The sequence below is a fragment of the Microcaecilia unicolor genome, chromosome 3 (assembly GCF_901765095.1).
Source record: "Microcaecilia unicolor chromosome 3, aMicUni1.1, whole genome shotgun sequence".
Classification (NCBI taxonomy): domain Eukaryota; kingdom Metazoa; phylum Chordata; class Amphibia; order Gymnophiona; family Siphonopidae; genus Microcaecilia; species Microcaecilia unicolor.
Window position 1 is genome coordinate 219,672,339 of NC_044033.1, and position 12,473 is coordinate 219,684,811.

Here is a 12,473-nt window from a genome sequence, read left to right on the forward strand (position 1 = left end):
TGCTGAAAATCAGCTCTAACCACCGGTCCACCCCCATCAGGTGGCATTTCCAGTGCATGCTAAAATATTGGATAAATATTTCCTCAGAGGGTTACTCAGGGGTAATTGGGCAGCGCCGAGCACTGCCCAGTTACTACCGGGTTAGCGCTGGAGCCCTTAATGCCACCTCAATTTGTTGCGGTAAGTGATCCCTCTGAAATGACCATGCGGCAAGTGTGGACTTACTGCATGGCCGTTTCTTCTTCGGGGCTTTTTACCCCCTGAAGTAAAAGTGGCCCTGGTGTGTTGCAAATACAGTCACCGCTGCTAGTGTAGGGCCCCCCTTTTACCACCATTTAGTAAAAGGGCCCCTATCCAGCTTATTTTCGAGAGAGATCGCTGGCCATCTTCCGACACAAATCTGGAGATGGCCGGCCATCTCATGAACCCGGCCAAATCGGTATAATGGAAAGCCGATTTTGGCCGGCTCCAACTGCTTTCTGTCGCAGAGCCGGCCAAAGTTAAAGGGGGCGTTTCGGAAGGGTATGGAAGGCGGGACGGGGCGTGGTCATGAGATGGCCGGCTTCAGCCGATATTGAAAAAAAGATGGCCGGCTCTGACGAGCACTTGGCCGGCTTCACTTGGTCCATTTATTTTTAGGACCAAGCCTCAAAAAAGTGCCCCAATTGACCAGATGACCACCAGAGAGAATCGGGGATCACCTCCCCTTACTCTCCCAGTAGTCATCAACCCCCTCCCACCCCCCAAAAAGTTTTTTTAACATTTTTTTGCCAGCCTGTATGCCAGCCTGAAATGTCATACCCAGCTCCCTGACAGCAGTATGCAGGTCCCTGGAGCAGTTTATTGTGGGTGCAGTGCACTTCAGGCAGGTGGACCCAGGCCCAACCCCCCTACCTATTACACTTGTGGTGGTAAATGGGAGCCCTCCAAACCTCCACCAAAACCCACTATACCCACATGTAGGTGCCCCCCTTCACCCTTAGGGCTATAGTAGTGGTGTAGAGTTGTGCAGAGTGGGTTTTGGGGGGGATTTGGGGGGCTCAGCACCCAAGGTATAGGAGCTATGCAGAAGCGTAGCTTTGTGGGGTGCAGGGGGAGCGGTCGCTCCCCTAACAGCTGTTTAAAAAAAATGGCGCCTATGCGCCTCAACCCAATAAATATTTTTTTCTGCTCCCTCCCGAGTCTTTAATCTTTTGCTATCTCTTCTTCTGCCCGCGCTCTCCCGTCCGCGAGGTCACTTTTACTTCCCGAAGCGTTCTCCCTCTGGCACCGGCGATTCACAGTCAGCCTGCCAGCGTCGGGGCTTCTCCTGATATTTAGCGCTATTTAACCGGACAGGAATGACTCCTGGCCGATTTAAATAGCACTTTACCAGCTATCTCTGATATTCAGCAGGGGATGAGCACCATTTCCCGCTTTATATTTCAGGTCAGCATATAGCAGCTAACTGGCTATCTGCGAATATTCAACGCATCACTGGATAAGTTTGGCGATCAAATCATGCCACCTAAACAGCAGGTTATCTTTGTCTGGTTTAAACTTAACTGGTCAGCTCTAAATATTCATTTGGCCACTAAAGTTTAAATCGACCAAATAAAACCTCTGAATATTCAATGTCAGTCACTGGAAACAGCCCGGCATTGAATGTCCAGGCTCGGTGCTGACTGCGGGACTTAGCCGGCTTGCCTCTCCTGGTTTCAATATCAGACCCACTGATTTATACAAACCATAGTTTGTATTTGATCATTTACAAATAATTTCTTTAAAATCGTTTCATATTCGAAAAGCAGTAATGGACTAGGTATCGGCAGCTGATCTGAGACAGGCGGAGCTTGCCACCATTAGGCAGAATTTGCCGACAGATTGGTTCACCCAAAACAATAGCAAATGCTTTTGAAAACAATAGTAAAAGCTTATTAGAAATAATGGACTGCCTATCCGTTGTCCATCTGTAAAAAGTCTAACATTCCTGCGGTCCTTATACTGCAGCTTAGTAAAAGGACTCCTAAATGGGCTATAAGCATTTAATGCAGTCCATTGGTTTTCACATATTTTGTTCTAATGTCTTCTATCTGGTATATAATATAAGGAGCTCATTGTGAACATTACCCTAAAATGTTGTTTTGTGGCTGTACATGAGGAATTGTGATATTGCATAAATAAGTATGAATTTCTGTTTCTAGTCATGCATCCAAAGAATATATAATAACTTCAAGAAATCCAGTTAATCGTTTCACTTATTAGTGGAACAAAACCACAGAGGCATGGCATGGTTGCATTTTCTATATGGTAAGACTAGGGCCCAGCTAAGGAACAGATTATTTTGAGTTGCATCAAAATTGCTTTCCTCGTGCTATCACCATCTAGCTGGATAAGCAGTGCCATAAAAGGTGGAGGATAAAGGACTATTTTTTTAGATTTATATCCCACATTATCCCAAGAAACTTGGGTTCCGTGTGGCTTACATTTGAAAATATAGTGAAACAGAATAATAGAGTTCAGTAACATCATGGGAACGAGTTGATGGATATGTCTGAAACATAGATGGATAATTTATAGTGGTCATCTTGAAGCTTAATTCCCAAAATATTTTGGTTTGAGCGGATTGAAATAGCTAGGGGTTCCAGGGCTAGATTAAATAACAGGGGGGAGAGGGGACAACCTGTTGCTAGCAAGGCAGTAAGAATAATGACAAACAATGAAATAAATTAAAACTCTAGAACCATAAGTCCCCAATCATACAGTATGAAGTATGGCTGAGTCAAGTTTTGTAGCAGATTTCAGATATCTGAATCAGGAAGTATGATTTTGCAGCTTTACAGCTGCGGCTGAAAAGGCCTCAATTTGCTTCCAAGTTATGTGTGTAAACTGATCTGGAATGACATTAGACAGAGAAGTATTGGGAAACTGGTATGCTGTGAATATTCTTGTTACCATCCCTCTTGTTGAGTGCCTGATCCAGGAAGGGTACTTCTTTATCTATCTGTAAAAGACTGTCATGTAAAGGGACAGTTAGTGTATCTATTATGGGCTGCAGACTCACAAATGGTAATCTGCCCAGAAGGAAGACAGCAGCCAGTAGGTGAATGATAAGAGGGCAGATACAGAAAAATAGAAGGAAAAACATGTGGAAACATATGAGTGTACAGCTAGTAAGCAGACAGAAAGCATTATAACTAAAAATGGAACAGAAATTACATAAAAGCAAAAATCCTGCAATCAGAGCAATAGTGTAATCACTGAGGTAGAGTTCAAAAGTTCATCCAGTAAATGGAGCAGGTCTTTAATCACACAAATTAGTGCAAAAATTCTCCTTCCAGTAATGCAGCCGTAGTTGTCACTGTAGATGCCACTGTTTTCAGACTAGTCTCGCAGCATGCTTCAAAAGGATGCCAACTCAGAGTAAATAAGGGGACTTTGAAGAAAGACAATAATACAAGATAAACAGAGCAGAACCATGAGGACTTAATAGTAGTTCATAGACATGAGGCCATAAAGGTCAGAGTTCCTAACAAGTGAAACAATCTACGTAATGTGTGGCCAGTTCTTAAACAAAATGGCATAAGCTCAGGTTTGATACATTATGCAAATGTAATTGAAATTAATTTGGAATAAAAAATACAAGAGAGTATACCATATACATTTCCCTCTATAAACAGTACAACATACGTCTACACCGTCATTCACGTGCTGTGACCATCTAATCAACGTGCAGTGTTCTTCCCAGATATTATGCCATGTGACTTTCTAACAATGCATTCAACTGGCAGCAATCGACTTTGACAATGTTTCATTCACTATTAAGTGGAACATCCCTATAAGCTTTCACAGAATTACCCAAAAAGGAATGGGAATTTTTCATCCATCGATATCGCAATTAAACTTCCTGCAATGCAAAACATAACAGTAAATCATTATTATGGAAGCTCCCTCTGGTGGCTAAAATAAGTACGAAAACAGTACTCGTTAGCTACTAAAAGTTTCTTAACATTGCCTCCCCTGGGATTATTGATCTGCAATATCACTATAAACCTAAGATCTTCATCTTGATGGTTAGCCATGATCCAGTGGTCTGTCTAGCAAGGGTGGTCTCAAAGTGCTGAAATCTAAGATTGCTTAAATGTTGAGCAATTCGATATTTAATCTTATGTTTAGTTTCCCCAATATACCATTTGTGACATGAGTATCGGGTGGCTTAAACTACTTGTTGTGATTCACAATATGTTCTTGTTTTCAACAAACCAAAAAAAAAATCTCTTTATAAATGGGCCACTCATACTTTATCTGCCACAATACACAATCGTAATAGATCATCATATAGGAATTGTAAATTTTAAAAAGTATCATTCTTTAATTCCTTTAGCGATTTCTTAGGGGAGGAAAGTAATTCTGTCCAATCACAAGTAGAAGAAAAAGTTTTCAAATTCAAATAATATAAAACAAAGCGTGAAAGTATGCAAATAATGGTAACAAGTTATCTATTATGCAGTGAAATAGAAGGCAAATAAGAGCAGCACAAATTAGTTTCAGGCAAGGTATATAAAAAACTAAACCACGTCATAATGTAAAAGCTCGTTTAGGTCCAATGTTCCTGGGAGGGATGTCTGTGAAATCTCAGCAACCTAGGATACAGAACATAACACATTTAATATTGCAGTAGACAGACATGTATTGTAACAAAATGTAAAGAGAATGGAATTTAAACCAATTGGGGCAAACTAGGTGCTGTCCTTGTTCTGGGACAGTACAAAACATTTCAAGTTGCAGGGTACACAAAATATGTTAACTTCTTCTTGATGTAAACATTCATCTAGATTTACTGGGCCTGTTAAGCAGTTGCTCTTGAATCTGAACTACGTAAGGTAGAGTATTTTTTGTTACATTTGTACCCCGCACTTTCCCACTCATGGCAGGCTCAATGCGGCTTACATGGGGCAATGGAGGGTTGAGTGACTTGCCCAGAGTCACAAGGAGCTGCCTGTGCCTGAAGTGGGAATCGAACTCAGTTCCTCAGTTCCCCAGTGATACAAAAATTAATAAACTAAACACTTTAAGTAAAACAGGAAGTGCAGGACAAAGTTTAAAAGCATTTAGTATGTGGACACAACAGAGAAAGAAAAAAAAACCAGGCAGGAACTTTACAGTAAATCTCCCAGTGAATGTAAAATTTATCCTAAATGTATCCTTGTAAATCAAAATCCAACAGTGAATGTTATGTTTTGAAACCAATATAAGAAAGTTAAAGGCAGTTGCGTACAATCTTAGTAGGAGGAATGAAACCAGCTGGAAATAAGAAAACTGCATTACAAAAATTAGCATGCCATCAGAAATATGAATTAGCAACATGTAAACTCTGTCAGGTGTACTGTGGGCGGCGCCACCGTGATCGATGGTATCAATTTAGACAGGGCTGCACAAAGCCCTTTGTCATCCCAATACATTTTCAAAATAGGTATCCGACACTGTTTCAACTTTAAGAATGCTGTCCCATACAAAGAATCAGGCTTTAATATAAGAGTATAGTATGTGGTTCAATAAGATGAGCCATTTGGAATTGGATCCAGACTATAGAAATAAATGAATGATTTTACAGCCTGTATTACATATGCGCTGCATACCATGGAGGATTGAAAAGAATGAATGAAAACGAGGCAATTATCAGAAGAACATGGATACATATGCTCCCTAAAAGAAAGCATAAACTGGGGGAGAAAAAACATCAGGACATAATTTCAGCGAAGACTAGTACGAGCAGTGGTCACATAGTCAGGGTTCAAATGATGTAGTGTCCTGCTTGTACTGGAAAGTGTCAATGAAGGTGAAAGGACAATTTTACGAACCTGGGAAAAAGACTGCAAACAAAAAATCAATTAAACAATGAGGGCCTCTGTCTAGGCCCCAAGTAACAATTCACATAATGTATGCACAATTGCTTAATTGGGTAATGAGATATGTTACCAACAAGCTGCTGCTTAAAAATCATTAGACAGACACATGTCATTAATTTGCACGTTTGAAAATCGGATACTGATATGACTATTATTCCCTTTTGTTTTGCTCATTAATGACATGTGGCTATTTGTAAGGAAGGGGAAAAAGTTTTAAAACAATAACTTGTGAGGGCAAATTAAACAAGAGCAAACTTAGACAGTTGCCTAGAAATGCACTGTAAGAGTATGAAATACTGTACTGTAAGGTATATAAAAATGCTTAACAACAACAATTCCTGGTTTTGTTTTGATATACGCCTTACAGTCAAATTTAAGTATATAGAAATAAGACTATATTACAAAAATTAGGGTTCCAATTTTAGTATATGTGCTGCCAAATAGCAGTGTAAGTGAAACGGAGAGCAACTAAACATTTATCGGTTCTCCTGCAAGGAACCCCCCCCCCACCCCACATAAAGATGAACAATTGAAAGTCAAGGAATTAAGAGGTTATAATTTAGATTATGCTATAGAAATGCAATAGTGGGCATGATTTTACAATGGTTCTTGTAGTATGCATTCTTTGCTATATAATAGTGTCAGAGGATAAGGAAATTAATTTTGCCTCATCAAATGCATTACACAGGAAAGTAATTTCTTTATTGCCGACCATAAGGGTTATGTGAGACAACACATGACTTTTAAAATAATCATAAACTTTTCAAAGTCAAACCTTGTCATACAAGGAGTACAATGTTAATAAACTGTAAAGGTTTTATTTATTTTTTTAAAGGCAGACCTCGGGAACATCAGTCTGTAGCCTTGAAAACTAGGAATAGAAAATTCAGAAGAATTCATGATAACCTGTAAAACAAAATCGTACTGAAGGAAACAAAGCTGCAGCCTTGACTGACCATTAAGAAATATAGAGCAAGAAAGAGCCTATAATTTGGAAATTAAAAATTGTATTGCATTTGAAATAATCCTCTGGTTTCTGGATCAGGGCCCTTGAAACAGAAAGCAGGTGGATTTAAATGCAAAATGCAATTAACTCATGCTGCACAGCTAAAATAAAGCATTACAAGGCAGGAAAAACAGCGTATTGAAAGGAAAACGCCCACATAAAAAACTGGCCAATCGGCACTCACGCACACACACATTGATGACGGACAGCAACAGAAAGAAGAAACGTTGCTTGAAATAACAGCACAACCTCTGCCAGAACTTTAGGGAAGAAAGGAAAAAATAAATAAATACAGCTATGTTTAACCAAAAGTGTAAGGACACAAAACAGTTATCCTAAGGAACAGTAACTAACAGGGCTACAATGAGAAATCCATAGACAGAGCAGCTTTAAACCAAGCAAGCTATGCCAGGAATTTAGGGGAAAAAGAAAAAACAAAATACAGCTATCTTTTATGCAAGTAAATCAAGTAACACAGACTGCAACTAAAAAAAAATTCCTCTTTTTTTTTCTGCTACATGAGAAAGTCTCGCTGTCTGCAAAACCACTCCAACACTTTTTTGTGCTTTTCACTGCATTCCAAAACAAAGCAAACTACAGATACCGAGTTGTTATCCTGCTCCAACGTTAACAATTACTTACAAGGACTTTTTGCACTAAGAAATCAGTGGAAAACACTATTTTAAAAGACACAATCTATTTCCTATCCTCAATGAAAGTATTTGAGAACTCAAAATCAAAAACAAAAAAAATATATATATATACTTACAGACAAAATTCCAGATATGCACCCTTGTGCAGCTGACGCGTCCACATCCAGCTCACCTGCACTTATGGTAGGGACCGCAGTCACCTACCCCTTTGCAGAGAGATTCTTCAACCCTGCAGGCTCTTCACTCAACTCAACTCCGGAGTAAAAAAACAAAACTTTCCACAGTCCAGCTGCAGAAATAGCTGACTTTTTTTTTTTGGTATTTCTGTTTTTTCTTTTTTTCTGTTTCTCTTTTTCCCTTTTTTTTTTTTTTTTGATTAGTTTAGAGGGCTATTAAGGCTAATTACACAGGGCAATCAGTCCCTGTTCGGGCGCCAAAATGTGTCCCTTAGCCCCCACAGGGAGAGAAAGCACTACAGCCCCAATAGCTGGAAAAATAAGAAAGAGAACTTAGACTCCGTTAGGCGCAGCCAGTAATTACCTTTTTTTATCACAGAGCCAAAAAAATACAAACAATAGTTCTCTCCCTGAAGCAGGTTGTCAGTCAGCAAATGCGCATCCTGAAAGACAAGGACTGCTCAGCTAACACCTCCCAGTCATCACATATATACTGTTGCAAATTCCATTTCTCATAAATCATGTGATTTCCCATAAACTGACACCATTATTTTATTTATTGCATTTGTATCCAACATTTTCCCACCTATTTGCGGGCTCAGTGTGGCTTACAATACATTGTGAATGATGGAAATAAAATGTGTTACAGTACGATTATGAGTTACATTGTGAAGAGTTATGGGAAAACAGTGTCAAGTCAAGACATCATTTAGGGCGTGGAAACACTGGAATGTTACAATGGGGAAAAGATAGGGCGATAGAACAATAGCAGAGGACATAGGGTATCACAATTGTATTTGTGGGTGGAGATTGAGGTGTGGTGTAATACAGGGTAGGAAAATTCAGAAGACAGTGTATTGATGCATTTCTATTAGTGTGAATGAACATCATATGTTTTGATCCTTGCCATAAATTTTCTCAAAGAGATATGTCTTCAATCGTTTGCGGAAGTCGGTTAATTCGTAGATCGTTTTCAGGTTGCGTGGTAGTGTATTCCAGAATTGCGTGCTCATATAGGAGAAGGTTGATGCATGCATTACTTTGTATTTTATGCCTTTGCACTTAGGGAAGTGGAGGTTGAGGAAAGTTTGGGATGATCTTTTAGCGTTTCTGGGTGGCAGGTCTATTAAATCAGACATGTATGCAGGAGCTTCACCGTGAATGATTTTGTGAACTAAGGTGCATACTTTAAAGGTGATCCGTTCCTTGAGTGGGAGCCAGTGTAGTTTCTCATGTAAGGGTTTTGCACTTTCGTATTTTGGTTTTCCGAAGATGAGTCTGGCTGCTGTGTTCTGGGCTGTTTGAAGTTTCCTCAGTATTTGTTCTTTGCAGCCCGCATATAGTGAGTTGCAGTAGTCCAGATGGCTGAGTACGAGTGATTGCACTAAGCTGCGGAAGACGGATCTTGGAAAGAATGGTCTTATTCTTTTCAGTTTCCACATGGAGTAGAACATCTTTTTGGTTGTGTTGTTCGCGTGAGTTTCAAGTGTTAGGTGGCGGTCAATAGTGACTCTGAGGATTTTTAGAGTTTCAGAAATTGGTAGATTTAGTTTAGGTGTGTTAATAGCGGTAAATTTATTCCTGTTGTATTGGGAGGTAAGTATGAGGCATTGAGTTTTTTCTGCGTTCAGTTTCAGTCGAAATGCATCTGCCCAGGTATTCATGATGTATAGACTTTGGTTGATTTCGTTGGAGATTTCATTAATGTCTTGTTTGAAAGGAATATATATCGTTACATCATCTGCGTATATGTAAGGGTTAAGGTTGTGGTTTGATAGAAGTTTTGCCAAGGGGATCATCATTAGGTTGAAAATAGTTGGCGAGAGGGGGGATCCCTGCGGTACTCCACATTCCGGTGTCCATGCATCAGATGTAGTTGAATTTGATGTGACTTGATATGAGCGCAAGGTTAGGAACCCCTTGAACCAGTTTAGGACATTGCCTCCGATGCCAAAATATTCAAGTATGTTTAATAGGATTCCGTGGTCAACCATATCAAAGGCACTTGACATGTCAAATTGCAAGAGGAGTATATTGGTGCCGGTAGCAATCATTTGTTTGAATTTGGTCATTAGGGTAATTAGTACTGTTTCTGTGCTGTGATTAGACCGGAATCCTGATTGGGCATCATGCAGTATTGAGAACTTGTTAAGATAATTTGTGAGTTGTTTGGTTACCATCCCTTCGGTTATTTTGGTTATTAATGGTATAGATGCTACTGGTCTGTAGTTAGTTATTTCGCTTGCGTTTTTTTGTGTGTCTTTGGGTATTGGGGTGAGTAAAATTTTTCCTTTGGGAAAAGTCCGTTTTGTAGCATGAAATCCACGTGGTTCGTTAGGTCTATTATGAATTGTTGAGGAGCTGATTTCATGAGGTTGTTTGGGCAGATATCTAGTTTGCAATGGGATTTGGCGAATCTTTTGAGCGTTTTAGAGATGAGGTCCTCTGACAGTGATTCGAATTCGGTCCAGATCCTGTCTGCTGGCTATATTCCGTCTTCTGGGTCTAGACAGTTTAGGAGTGTGGCGTATTCAATAGGGCTGGTGGGTATTTTAAGTCGTAATTGTATAATTTTTTCCTTGAAGTATTTCACGAGGTCATCGACTCCTGGTGCGTCTTTGCTATTGTTTGTAACTGGTGTGGTGTCTAGCAATTTATTTACAAGGTAGAAGAGTTTGTGTGTGTCTTTGTAGTTTGGTCCAATCATTGTTTTGTAGTGTAGTCTTTTAGTCTGTTTTATGGTATATTTGTATTTCCTCCGAAGTGATTTCCAGGCATTCAGTGTGTGTTCATCTTTCTTTTTGTTCCATGCGTGTTCTAGCTTTCTGACTTGTGTTTTGAGTTTTTTCAGCTCTTCGGTGAAGCATGGATTAGATTTTTTCCTACGTGATGTTCTGGTTTGGATTGGGGCAATTGTGTCTAATGTTGTTTTACATATGTCATCCCGTTCTTGGAGGAATTGAATGGTGTCTGTATTTGTTGACCATTCATTTTGGTAGACCTGTTGCCAGAATGTTGTGGGGTCTATTTTTCCTCTCGTGGTGTATGTTGTTCGTTCATGGTTGTTGATTGCGTTTCTGTGTATTTTTCGCCAGTGGAGGGAGACTTGTGCTTTATAGTGGTCTGTCCATGGTGTGGGTGTCCATCTTGTGTCTGTAAGTAGGAGAGTTGAGTTTGAGTCGAATTTGTGTGTAATGATGTCTAGCGTGTGTCCCTTTTCGTGTGTTGGTTGAGTATTAGGTGCATGTAAATCCCAGAGTTTTAAGAATTCTTTACATTCTTGTGTGCCTGTTGAGGTGTCGTCTTCGAGGTGTAGGTTGATGTCTCCTATTATGAGGATGCTTGAGGCAGAGACACATGTGTTCGAGATAAAGTCCATGAGTTGCATTTGGGAGTCTTTCCATTTTCCTGGTGGTCTGTAAAATAGGATTGCGCTGAGGTGTTCTTGTAGGTTCGGATGAGTGATTCTTGTTGAGGCTGTTTCGAGTTGTGGTGAGGTGGATTCGCCAGTGGTTGTGATGGTGAACTCGGATTTGTAAATTATGGCTATTCCGCCACCTCTTTTTCCATTTCTTGTCCAGTGGGTTATTTTGTATTCTGGTGGGCATGTCTCTTTGATGGCAGGGTCTGTAGGGCTGTGGAACCATGTTTCTGTGATGAATAGAAGGTCTAGATTCTCTGTGGTGATCCAGTCTAGTATGTCTACTGAGTTGCTTACTGCTGATCTTGCATTGATGTATCCTATTCGGATTGAGCGGTATGGTTCTGTAGGGAGGTTTGATGTGTTTATTTTTATTAGTTGTCTGTTTCCCTGGTGGTTGAATTTGTCGTTGTTGTTTTTTTTCTCTTTCTGTTGGTGGTGATCATATGTGGAGATTTTTCCTTTTGGGTGGTTATTGTATTTTTGGTCTGGTGAGTTGTTAATAGGTTGTACATAGAGTTGGTGGATTATGGTAGGGTTGTTGTTGATACTGGGGGTGGTCCATGCGTGGTAGATTATGGGAATGAGGTAGATTATTATCAGTAACTTGTTGGTGTTCATGTTTGGTTTTTGTGGACGGTGTTCGTGGTATTTTTGGCAATATCAGTAGATTGTGGGCAGAGGTAATATCAGCAGCATGTAAATGTACAAATAAACAATATATATAGTAGTTTAGTTAGCTCTTCTCAGCAGTAAATGTATACAGAAGATCTACACAGAAAATATACACAGTCATTGATTCCTAACCACTACTCACTTGTCCTGTATCCTTTTCTTCTCTTTAAATAACTAATATAGTTAGTTCTTCTCAGCAGTAAACATACACAGAAAATATACAAAGAAAGTATGCACAGTCACTGATTCCTAACCACTACTCACTTGTCCTGATCAATTAGAATATGAGCTAGGTCAATGTCGATATTTAGTTCGATAGTTAAATCAATAGAATATGGACTTTACCTATTATTGTGATCTTACATGGCATTCAGGCAGTGCAAGCATGCAAACATGAGGCTGTGCTTTCGGAACAGAGATGGCGCAGCGATACTTAGTTCATCATGGGCTTTCTTGGTCTGAGTGGTCCGTTGGCCGCGTGGTCGGGTCACTGTTGTTGTTTCGCTGGGCCGTTCCGTTTCACGTTCTTGCTCAAGTCCGTGCTTGTTCGTATCTCTACTCCTCTGTGGTAGGATTAATTCAGACGCTTTGCAGGCAGGTCTCCCGGTGGCCACGTGGTCAGGCTGGTCGTTTGAGACGCCGCATTCCAGGGGC

General features: G+C 40.1%; 1 protein-coding gene across 1 annotated transcript in view; it reads left to right on the forward strand.

The window, feature by feature from the left end:
• The window catches only part of LOC115464380 (vomeronasal type-2 receptor 26-like), a 72,103-nt gene that overhangs the window by 34,816 nt on the left and 24,814 nt on the right, over positions 1-12,473 (forward strand). The gene's annotated exons all lie outside the window — the stretch shown is intronic.